Source organism: Crinia signifera, chromosome 2 (assembly GCF_055691185.1).
Source record: "Crinia signifera chromosome 2, ASM5569118v1, whole genome shotgun sequence".
Classification (NCBI taxonomy): Eukaryota; Metazoa; Chordata; class Amphibia; order Anura; family Myobatrachidae; genus Crinia; species Crinia signifera.
Window position 1 is genome coordinate 166,757,850 of NC_139218.1, and position 12,973 is coordinate 166,770,822.

General features: G+C 48.3%; 1 protein-coding gene across 3 annotated transcripts in view; it reads left to right on the top strand.

The window, feature by feature from the left end:
* The window catches only part of DCAF6 (DDB1 and CUL4 associated factor 6), a 345,809-nt gene that overhangs the window by 263,702 nt on the left and 69,134 nt on the right, over positions 1–12,973 (top strand). The gene's annotated exons all lie outside the window — the stretch shown is intronic.

Below are 12,973 nucleotides of genomic sequence, written 5' to 3' on the forward strand. Positions count from 1 at the left end.
TCTCATAAAGCTGGTAACACATACTGTAGACCTATCTTACTTATTGGACTGCACAGGGGCCGAACTACTGGCGGTGCAGACGGTGATGTGCACCGGGGCCCAAGCCATTTCATTGGGGCCCGCTGCTCTGCACCGCTGCTGCCGTTTCCGTCCTTTTTCTTTTTTAAACTTAAAGTTCAGTGACCGGCGTGGGTGCGGGGGCCTGCGAAACCCGCGGGAGGGGGGCAAGCGTGGAATGGATTGTGCGCCGGGGGGGGGGGTTTGCGGATCAGATCTTTGCTGTGGATCCGATCCATGGCATTGCTACCCCAGCCATCACAGCTGCCTGTGCTACAGAATTAGTTCGTAGTGACATAGTGCAGCCTGCATGCACCGGGAGTGGCTGGCGCGCAGGCTGTAGGAAGGAGCCGGAGACCAGCCAGCCGCCCACACTGCAACTAACTCCACCAACTACCAATGTAGTACAACCAGTATAATAAAAGGTACTCTTTACCTAGAACGGCGCCCACGATTGAAATCGTGGTCATCGCGGGTAAAAATCGCGGTGATCGCGGTAATCGCGGGCATCGCGGGTAAAATTGGATGGTCGCGATGCCCGCGATTACCGCGATCACCGCGATTTTCCCATAGGGAACAATGTTAAAAAAGGCTGATTGACCGCGATTTCACTGTTAAATGGCTCAATTGACCCGATTTGGCCATATTAACCCTGAATTAGGCCCAATTAACCCTTAAATGTCCCCAACAATTTTTAACGCCACCCCACGATCCACGCGAACCCGAAGCGTGGCGAGCGCAGCGAGCCCGCGAGGGGCGGCGGTACGCGTCCTACGACCTTTTCATGCCCTACTATCCACGTCGGCGTGGTGTGGGAATATAATAGTGTGGCGAGCGCAGCGAGCCACCGAGCCCGAAGCGTGGCGAGCGCAGCGAGCCCCGCGAGGGGACGCGGATACCTTCACAGGTAGACGCGTCCCCTCGCGGGCTTCACAGGTGTCCGGGTCGCCACGGACACCTGTGAAGCCCGCGAGGGGACGCGTATAACTGTGAAGGTATCCGCGTCCCCTCGCGGGGCACGCTGCGCTCGCCACGCTTCGGGCTCGGTGGCTCGCTGCGCTCGCCACACTATTATATTCTCACACCACGCCGACGTGGATAGTAGGGCATGAAAAGGTCGTAGGACGCGTACCGCCGCCCCTCGCGGGCTCGCTGCGCTCGCCACGCTTCGGGTTCGCGTGGATCGTGGGGTGGCGTTAAAAATTTTTGGGGACATTTAAGGGTTAATGGGCTCTGTGGCCCATTTAACATTGATTCCTATGGCAAAATCGGGTTGATTGAGCCATTTAACACTAAAATCGGGTCCATCGCGACTTTTAACATTGTTCCCTATGGGAAATCGTGAGATCGCGTCGCGGGCATCGCGGGTACGTTTATGGCCGGCCGCGACGCGACCGACGCGATTTTTCAGGTTTAACATGGTTTTCAATGGGAAAATCGCGGGCATCGCGTCGGTCGCGTCGCGGGCAGGCATAAATGTACCCGCGATGCCCGCGACGGGCGCCGTTCTAGGTAAAGAGTACCATAAAAATAAAGGGCGTCATGTGGGATGGGAGGAATAGGGTGTGTGTGGCCAGGATAGAGGAGGTATATGTTGGGGAACAGAAACTGAAGTGTGGGATGTGTTGGGGGTAACAATATATGGGGTGTTTGAAGGAGATAGGGGGAATAGGGTATGTTGAGGGTATGAACATGTGGTAAGACATAGGTAGCCTAGATGCTGGGTCCTGGGGGGAGCAGCGCATGGCCACTCACTGCCCATGAGTCTGGGTGGTGTGCGCTCAGCTCCTTGGCTGCTAAAGGGCTCAAACCAGCACTGACAGAACATTTGAAATATGGCACCTGCTCGCCAGCCTATCAGAGTTCATGGACCGGCAGCCACAGTTAGTGATTGATTGCCGGACTGCAAGCTCTAATTGGTTCACTAGCCTGCGCCATATTTCAAATGTCTGTCGGCAATGGTATAAGCTGCTCAGCAGCATAGGAGCTGAGCGCACACTACATAGGCGGTGAGTTCTATCCTCCCCATTTACAGTATGTGTCACTAATATGGGAATTTAGTAAGGGGCACTAATGTGGACATTATTTAAGGGGCACTACGGGTGAATTATGTGTAAGGAACATTACTGGGGGCATAATATGTAATGGACATTACGTGTGTGGCATAATGTGTAATGGGCATTATGGTGTGTCTCGTAATATGTAATGGACATTACGGTGTGCAGCATTGTGTAATAGGCACTACAGTGTGCGGTAATGGGCATTACGGTGTGCAACAATATGTAATGGCCATTACGGTGTGCGGCATAATGTGCAATATGCACTACAGTGTGCGGCATAATGTGCAATGGGTACTGCAGTGTTTGACAACATGTAATTGGCATTACAGTGTATGACTGTGTAATGGGCATTAGGGTGTGTGTAATCCTGGCACAGTGTGTCTATGGGGCTCTTTCAGATCGATATCCCCGGTTGGACCCCGTATTTTGATCCTGGGTCCTACTTTTTCACACTAAACCCCTTTCGCTCATTATACACTGGGAAACCCTGTTTTAACCCTTCTTATAACCTGGGTTGGTTGACCTGGTTATTCACTTTAGCGCTTTCAAATCGCACCTCGATCTGGCAATAATCCGGTTGAAAAATGCGATCTGAAAGGGGTATCGGGGGCTCTGCCTAGAGCAATGGGTACAAGTGGCGCTACTATGTGGTGTAATGTGATTAACGGACACTTCAGTACTTTGAAACTATTATGTGTCCACGCCACTTTCCCACAAAGCTATGCCCTAAGTTTTTGGCATACTGTTCCTATTTAGAGTATGGGGGGGCATATTTGTGCACCTGGGCCCACAACTCACTAGTTCCGCCTCTGGGACTGCACATACCAGTGGTCTGATTGGTTAACCTCTAATCATTTGTTGCCTGGCTTATACAGAATCCAGTTAGAGCAGGTCAAAGAGGAGGGCACACATTGCCAGTTATCACCTAATAATTATCTCATAAATACTCCTTTGCTAAAATGTCCCAGGTGCCTTAGACCAGGCATGTCCAAACTGTGGCCCTCCAGCTGTTGTGAAACTTCACATCCCAGCATGCCTTGCCATAGTATTAGCATTCCCTAATAGAAAAACTGTGGCAAGGCATGCTGGGACTTGTAGTTTCCAAAAACAGCTGGAGGGCCATAGTTTAGAAATGCCTTCCCTAGGCTAATACACATGTAGCTCCTGATGTAATGCTGCTAAAAACATGTGTAAGGGTGCTCAGTAACTCACCCTTCATACTGCCCATGTGCATGTAACAAAGGTTATACAACTGGCATGTATGATTGAATGCTTGTGGCATGTGAAGGAGACTTTAGCTTTCGGCTGACAGCTGGTACTGTAGCACAATGTACATGCACAAAGCACTGCAACTACCTAACATCACTGCCCACATTGCAGCACGATGCGGTTAGCATCCAGAGGGCAGAATGCCAGCAGTCAAATTATATATGCACCAGATTCCAACTCGCTGACAGAAGACTGAGGCCGGAATACCAACATTTATAAGAAATGCTGGCGGCAGAGTCCTGACTGTCGGCATCCCGATTATACATATGCCAGGACATGTTAGGCCGCAGGGGAGAGGGTTAGGTTTAGACATTAGGGGGTGGGTTAGGTATTGGCTGTAGGGAGAGATAGTTATGACTGGGCACTAAGAAGGGGGGGTTAGGGTTATGCTACGGGGTGTATGGTTAGGGTGCGGGGTAAGAAGGTTAGGGTATGAACACAAATGTGGAGGGTTAAATTTAGGCTGTAGGAGGGTAGGGTTAGGCTGTGGGAAGGGAGAGTTTGGGACTAGGGGGCTGGGCAAAGGTAAGTGTACTTAACAGACCTCTGTTGTTGGTCTTCTAACCACAAGCATCACATCCATCTGCAATCTTTATATATTCCATTGCAGCATATGTGGCTGTGTTTATTAATATGCTGTTTGACACTTTCATTCTACTATTGTGACTTGTGTCCTGACATTTATCCTGGGGCTGAGTTTTCTTCGGCTTTCATGGTCTGTGAACTTCTGGTTGTATATTTTGTCCATATTTGCAAGTAATTTAACAACCTGAATCTCGAGAAAAGTGAATTCATTAAGAATTAAGACATTTGCACTTGGTATATGGCATGTTTGTTGTCCAGAGACCATATTCATGTTAAATATTTTGTTTCGTCAAGTTAGGAATTGTGCTTAAATATAGTATGTATAGCCCAAGTAATTTAATGTATTTCGATTAGAGCACTCTGTAAGCCTTTGAGAATGATAAAGTGGAGGGTGATAAAGTGCCAGCCAATCAGCTCCCAACTGTCATGTTACCGGCCGTTTGAAAATTAACCTTAAAGTTAGAAGTTGATTGGTTGGTACTTTATATCTCTTCACTTTATCAAATTCCAAGGCTTAGTACATCTGCCCCTCAGTGAGATCTAAATCTCCAACAGTTCTTCTCTCTCCGTTTGATGATCTTTATTATAAATATTTTTTTTCTACATTGCAGTATCGACAGTATGGAGGAGCTATTATTATAGCTTCAGCTTATTTTGAGCTCCAGAAACCTACCTGTCCCTCTATTATTCAGTAACAAATACAAACTTAACTGAATGATGATGTCAAACAACTTTATTTAGGAACTTCCCCTCAGAAGAATTCGCAAACCTATAACATACTTGCCCGCTCTACCAGAATGATTGGGAGACTCAGACATTTTGGACAGTTCTCCCTGATGCCCAGGAGAGCAGGGAACCATTCCAGATAATGGCCAACCCCTAGTGAAGATGGAAGGCTGCAGAGGCTTGATGATGTGGCCTGGCCTGTACTGTGGCTCAACCTATATAGCGTGACTCCTCTGCTTAAGTAGGGTAGTGGTAGTAGTAGTACGTTTATTTATAAGGCGCCGCAAAGTGTCTGCAGCGCCGTACATAGCAAACAAAAAAACAAATTACAAGGTAGATTTCCTTAGTAGTATAAAGTTCTAGTGTGTGTGTGAGAAACATGATACAGGTTGAGTATCCCTTATCCGAAATGCTCGCGACCACAAGCATTTTGGATAAGGGATTTTTTTGGGATTTTGGAATATATATATTTTCTTCCATACTTGCCTGGTCCCCTGGTAGTGCTCCGGTGGTCCCCCGATGTCTACAGTGTCCCCCAGCGTCCATAGCGGCCTTCAGGTTCCTCTTCAGTGGCATCTCCAGGCCCAGGTGTGCATTGCATGAGTGCGTGGGCTGGTGATTCTGTAGTCACATAGCTCCCAATTTTGTGTGATCAGCCGGCGGGACGCTGCTGCTGCGCGCCGTAGGGGCGTGGCCTATACATGCGGCTCTCCCGCGAGGCCCCCATTTTGCCGCTATGGGGGCATGACCCAGAGGCTCTGTGAGCCTCTAGCCATGCCCCCAGCCCCCTGGTTACGGGAATAGACGCTGTGCGCATGCGCACAGCGTTTATTCCCCACTGCTTAGCAGCTGACAGGGGGGGACTCCCAACAGCCCCCCCACACCGCGGGACACTGCCGCCCGCGGGTGGGACAGCGGGACAGGCCCTGATAATCGGGACTGTCCCGCTAAAATCGGGACTGTTGGGAGTAGGGATGCCAATCCCGGGGCATTTTTTCAATCCCGGGATCCGGGATTGAAAAATGCTCAATCCCGGGATTCCTGGGATTGGCATCCAAACCAAAAAGCTCATTATTAGCATTGGACCCACCCCGGCCGACCCGCACATCTACTTACATAAGGGAGCGGGCGGGCGGCCGGGAGTGGGTTTGGAGGTGCACGGTGCCTCCCGGCAAGTGCACCTCCATCGAAGACAGCAGGCAGGTGGGCGGGCGGAGGCAGGCTGGCATGCAGGCGGGCGGCTGAGAAGAGGCGGGCAGGCGGAGGCAGGCCGGCGGGTAGGTGGGCGGGCGGTCACTGGTGACGTGTGGCCTGCGCAGCGTGACCTCTACTGTCACGCTACGCAGGCCGCACGCCGGGTCAGTTTACCGGAACAGCCAGGCAGCGTCTGAGCGAGTGCTCAGACGCTGCCCGGCATTAGACTGCATATGCGCAGTCTAATCCCGAAATCCAAGGATTGGATTCTCCAATCCCGGGATTGAAATCCCGGACTTTTTTAGGCCAAATCCCGGGATCCCGCCGATCCCGATCCCGGGATTGGCCACACTAGTTGGGAGGTATGTAGTCTCCTGTAAGACTTTTGTCACCTATGTGAAATCTGTTTTCTTCTGTATGCACCTCATGTCGCTTGTATGACAAAAGCCCATCAGGTCAGAACTGAGGAAAGTGCAAATTCTGAAATGTGGCTGTCATTGAGGTACCTTATAGGAGTGTTCAACCAAAAGTATCTAGTATTCAGTTACAATGTATACAGTAACTTATAGATATCTACACAAAACTGTCTTTTCATGCCAGTCTTATTTAGTGCACATGAGGTGCAAATTGGGTAGATTGAGTTGTTTGAGTAGTCATTTTAAAGATTCCAGATTTTTATGTCAAACTAACTTGCGTCTTGGAGTGTTTTGGGGATTTGAAGCTGTTGCCTTTCATTATTTGTTTTAACTTTACACTGCTCTGATTAAAAATATCATGCTGTGTAGAGGGAGAAATTGACATCTGCTGTATGTATAAAAGTGCAATCCTACAGCAAAAAGCAGCCAAGTTTATTTGTATCTGTAGAATCTTATATAATTCAATTATACTGTAATTATATAATTCAATTAATCAAGCTTACCAAGGTGTCCTGAGAATACTATATACATGATGCAGATATTGTTAAACCAAGTTAAGAAAAGTGCAGAATTAAGAAAAGTGCAATTTACTTACTGTAAATCCTTTTCTCCGAGTCTACAGGTGTCACTAAAGTTACAGTGGGAATTAGAAGGGCAACTACAGGGAGCACGGGCACTTTAAATTTTAAATGAGTGTGGCCAACTCCTCCCCTTCTAATTCCCCCCCACAGGCAGTTATAAGGATTGTGCCCGGAAGGAGCTGGAAGAGAACACACTTCTGAAGAGGAGTTAAATATAAACACATACAACTAGGAGTGACTCTAGTCGCGCCACACGAAAGGCTGCTGCTCTAAAGAGACTCCCCTGTTAGTGGGAGACAATAGGTAGGATAGTAGAGAAAAATAGAGAGCGCCAGAGGTTTCCACCACCTTTAGTGCAGTAAATGTGTCAAATGTACAAATAATCAAAAAATTTTGAAAAAATTGACATATTTTATTAAAACGTTTGTAGGAAAACGTGTGGTGTCTCAGTTCTTTTGAAGACAGTAACAACCCAACGCGTTTCGTCTTTAGAAAGACTTCATCAGGGGTTTAAAAAAGACACAATCAGGAATATATGAAGATGCCTCAAATATTTTCACATTATATGATGGAATTCAATTAAAAGATAGAGGTCGCAATCTTGAATAGGTGTTATAACAGGGTAAGGGATTTTAAACATCCATGTATGATGGGGCTGTTGTTGGTCCCATACTTTTCTAGATGTGAAGAATCTTCACAGAGTTGTCAGAACAACGCTGGCCGTAAATAGAATGTCTGATTAGGACTGGACTGAATTGAGCAAGTATAGGTGAACGTTCAGCAGGGTCAACCGGGGTCAGATGACCTTAATTTCTTCCTGATAGTATCTGGGATAGACAAGATGGTGCTGGTGGAACTCAGTCCGCACTAACAGATATCGCTGTAAAGGCACTAGTACGGTGGCTTTAGGCTATTGTGGTTCTTCCAGAAGTTATCTAGGGTAGATAAGGTGGTAAGAACGGAACTGATTCCGCACGAACAGACGTTGCTGTGAAGACACTTGTATAGTGGCTTTATGCTACAGTGGTTCTGCACAAATGTAACGATAAAGGATTGGACGTTGCTGTTGCCTTTATCGTTACATTTGTCTATCCCAGATACTATCAGGAAGAAATTAAGGTCATCTGACCCCGGTTGACCCTGCTGAACGTTCACCTATACTTGCTCAATTCAGTCCAGTCCTAATCAGACATTCTATTTACGGCCAGCGTTGTTCTGACAACTCTGTGAAGATTCTTCACATCTAGAAAAGTATGGGACCAACAACAGCCCCATCATACATGGATGTTTAAAATCCCTTACCCTGTTATAACACCTATTCAAGATTGCGACCTCTATCTTTTAATTGAATTCCATCATATAATGTGAAAATATTTGAGGCATCTTCATATATTCCTGATCGTGTCTTTTTTAAACCTCTGATGAAGTCTTTCTAAAGACGAAACGCGTTGGGTTGTTACTGTCTTCAAAAGAACTGAGACACCACACGTTTTCCTACAAACGTTTTAATAAAATATGTCAATTTTTTCAAAAATGTTTTGATTATTTGTACATTTGACACATTTACTGCACTAAAGGTGGTGGAAACCTCTGGCGCTCTCTATTTTTCTCTACTATAAACACATACAAATTAGAAAGGGAAGAAATAGTGATAAACAACACTGAGTAACTTGCAAGCAGACATTAAGAACACAAGGAGGTTCCAACAGACCTAACCGGAACTAACCCTGGCAGGAAGAATGTTTCAAGGTCGGGACACATAACCAAGCAAAGGTGGAAGGCATCCAGTGACACCTGTGGACTCAGAGAAAAGTCTTCTCCTTCATCCACTAGGTGTCACTGGAGTTACAATGGGGACGTCCCAGAGCTCCCAACACAGACGGGACATCGCTGAGAACCCCTTAAACTGAGTGGCCCAACTGAGATGTTGAAGCAGGAAAGGTATCAAACCGGTAGAACCGGACAAAAGTTTAAATAAAAAGCTCTCGGGCAACTGCCCACGAGGGTCCCACAGAGCGTGTATAATTTGCTGAGCTAGAAGCAGTAGGGGGCCGAGCATTTGGCAACACTAGCCTGCCGGATAGCAAGTCAAATCAATCTGGCCAAAGTCTGCTTAGATCCCGGCCAGCCATACCTCCCATGATCATACGCTACAACCAAAACATCCGACTTTTTGACGGAGGCTGTCCGAGCAACATAAATGTGGAGAGCTCAGACCACATGCAGAGACCTGGCATCAGGAGTGTCATCAAAAAACGCTGGTACCACAATTGGCTGGTTGATATGGAAAACCGAGATGATCTTAGGCAGAAAAGAGAGTCTGGAACAGAGCTCCACACGGTCCTTTCTAAAAAAACAAAATGGGGGGGCATCAGGATAGAGCCCCCAACTCAGAGACATGTCTGGCCGAAGCTAAGGCCAGCAAGAGCACCGTTTACCACTTGAGATCCTTGACATCCACATCCTCCAAAGGCTCAAAATCGAGGATTGCAAAATTCCAAGGACCAAATCCAAATGGAGTTGCAACCGCAACACTCCCTGGAAAAACGTGTGCCCCTCTGGTAACAGAGCCAACCTCTTCTGAAAGAAGACCTGAACCTTGAAAGATCAAAAGTGCAACCCAGAAGCAAGACCAACTTGCAAAAACAGAAGCCGTGATTTCTTAAAAAGAGTAGGGGAGACACCATGCCCTTCACACTAAAACACATAAGCGCGCCAGAGGCGGTAGTAGTCTAAGGTAATCTTTTTTGTGTCTGCATCATAGTAGGGATCACTGCAGTGGGGAGTCCCACACACCTCAAGGGTGAACCTCTCAGCAGCCACGCCTTCAACTGAAGATGTCTTAATTCTGGAAAGACGAAACTTCCCAGGCTGAGAAGGTTTTCTTGAAGAGGCTGAGGCCATGGCTTGTCTATTAACAGAGATGTCAGATTTGTGTACCAAGACCAGCAAGGCCAGTCCAGAGCAAACAGGAGATCCATGACTTCCTCCTTTCTTATCCGTTGAAGCACACAGGGCAACAGCGGTAAGTGGGGGAGAGGTAGACAAACTGATAAGGCCAGAGAGCTGACAGGATGTCCACTTCCACCGCAGCCAGATCTAGCATCCTTGTGAAGTACCAGGACAACTGGTGATTGTTACTACATGCCATCAGGTCTACTTGAGGGCGACTCCACCATCTCACCAGCGTTTGAAGACTGGGACACCATTCTCCTTGATGTACTTCTTGTCGACTTAGGAAGTCGGCCCCACAATTGTCCACGCCGGGTTTGAAGATGACTGATAAGGCATGTGGGTGGATTTGGGTCCAAAGCAGAACCCGTCTCACATCCTTCATGGCTGCGTGACTGCGCATGCCACCCTGTTTTTTTATATAGGCGGCGACCCTGGAGTTGTCAGATTGAACATGAATGGGCCATCTCTGCAGAAGGTGTTGTGCCTGAAGAAAGAACACACCACTTTGAGTTCCAGCACATAGATCAACAGGAGGGCTTCATGGGAAGTCCAAAGACCCTGGAACTGATATCCAACGGCACGCTCTCAGCCCCCGGAGACTGGCATCCATGATGAGGAGAGTTCATCCAACACCTCTCACAGTGCGGTGCTCCCCTATTTAGTATATATTGGCCTGGTCTGGTAGCACAGTTATTGCCGGAATCCAGGCATGGAATAGTGCTGTGAGTTCGATAACCCTGATCAAGAGAACACCTCCTACGATGCTCTGGAGTTGGAGAACGGAAGGTGTCAACTATATAGGGCAAAAACCCAACCATGATTTGGAGTCTGTTGTGTTTGTTACCTGTACCTGGGAAGAAAAGTTTACCATATATGGATGTAGAGAACGCCTAGATGAACAAATTCGAAAAGTCTATCAGGAAAGACGGGCAATACACACATACTGGTATAACTGCCTATAGACAAATCTGATGCCTATGAAACCTAAGGCAATAGGTTACGCTGTAAAATGCCACAACCATAACAGCAAATCAGCCCCTGATGTATGAATAAAAGGTGTTTTATGTGACCTAGGCACTGCATATGTACCTTTTTCTGCAGATGCACTCAAACCAGGTGCCTTTGAGCACCGTAGTCGTGCTGTCACCCCACCTTTGAGTATCTGTTATGATAACTGGGTGTCCTCGCCAACCCTGACTCCGTTGTCACCGAATGAGATTGGCGGACGCGTGCTGAGCTAGGCTTCGCCTATAATAGCCGCGTTCGACAGAGCCCGTTAGTCAGGCTCCGCCCCCGATGCCACCAGGTCTTTAGGGTTGACAACGCCGCCACCAATGCCAAGGATGAACAAGGGGATAGCTAACTAACCCAAGAAGGGCGAGGTCACCCTTGCTCCGTGGACAACAGAGTGGACGTAACAATACGCAAAGATGTAACACAATAATATCCCAAGCAGGTGTAACAATACACAGAGGTGTTCCATCAATATCAAAATACGAGTAAGGGCTGTCTGGGGGTAGACCCCACTTATCTGTGCACCGAGGAGGCAACAGGCAGCGGCGGGAACCCGGATACGGATAAAGGACAACACACGGACACCAGGAGTACAGGAGACTGAACGGAGGACACGGCTGGGAATCAACGACAGGATGCAGGATGACTGGACACAGGAACCAGGAGTAGCGGGTAGGTGGGAACCAGGAACACTTGAGACCCTGAGGTGCAGAAGCTATAACCGGCGCCTGTCCTGGGCAGACGCCGGCTCTTTATTCAAAATCCCCGCCGACGCTGACGTGCGCTGCACTGCCGGGCGCATGACGTCAGTGCGCCGGCGAGCCGACGGAGACGCTCGGGGACGTTGCCCAGCAACGCCCCGATGCCTGCTGACGATGCCGTGGGGACGGAAGCTAGGGGCGTTGCTGCGCGACGCCCCCGACGCCTCCCCCGGCACTCGTCTACACTGTCTGTCCCGGCGGGTCCGGGACAGCAGTGTAACAGTACCCCCCCCTTGAGGAGGGGTCACCGAACCCTTAGAACCCGGTTTCCAGGGAAATTTTTTTAAAAACTCCGCTCTTAGCCTGGGCGCATGCAAAAACTTTTCTGGGACCCAAGATCTTTCCTCATCTCCAAACCCCTTCCAATGGACAAGAAACTTGAGCTGACCCCTGACTACCTTGGAATCCAAGATATGTTCCACCACATACTCCTTATGCCCCCTAACCAAGACAGGTCTTTGAGTACGTGTAGAGCTGGATGGAAGGGTTCCGACGACAGGTTTGAGCAGGGAACAATGAAAGACATTATTGATGCGCAGAGACCTGGGAAGCTGAAGTCTGAATGCCACCGGGTTGATTTGTCCGATAATCGGAAATGGACCGATAAACCTGGGACCCAGCTTGGGGCATTGCTGTCGAAGTCTAATATGGCGTGTGGATAACCATACTCTCTGACCCACTTTAAAGAGACACGGTCTTCTATGCCTATCAAAGAAAATCTTAGACCGGGCTGAGGATTGTCTAAGGGCTATGTGTACATTCTTCCAGGCTTTCCTAAAAAACGAGACAGTGGACGAGGATCTTGACGGATCAACCGGGGGCATGAAAGAACTACATTTGGGGTGAAAACCAGAGTTGCAGAAAAAAGGAGAGCTCTTAATAGCTGTATGATAAGAGTTATTATATGCAAACTCCGCTAATGGAATAAGCTCAGCCCAATTGTCCTGGCACTTTGAAACGAAACAGCGGAGGTATTGTTCCAAAGCCTGGTTGACCCTCTCGGTCTGTCCATTCGACTGCGGGTGGTAACCAGAGGAGAGACTGACTTGAATCCCTAAGGCTGAACAAAACTGCTTCCAAAACCTGGCCACGAACTGGGAACCTCTATCCGAGACAATATCAACCGGGAGTCCGTGAAGCCTAAAAATGTTGGTGATGAATAAATTCGCTAGGAGTTTAGCTGTAGGGGGCCCATGTAATGGAGTAAAGTGAGCCATTTTGGAAAATCTATCCACAGTAACCCAGATGGTGGTGAACTTGCTAGACGGAGGAAGGTCAACGATAAAGTCCATGGAAATATGGGACCATGGTTTTTCAGGAATGGACAAGGGAAACAGCGGCCCAATCTGAGACTG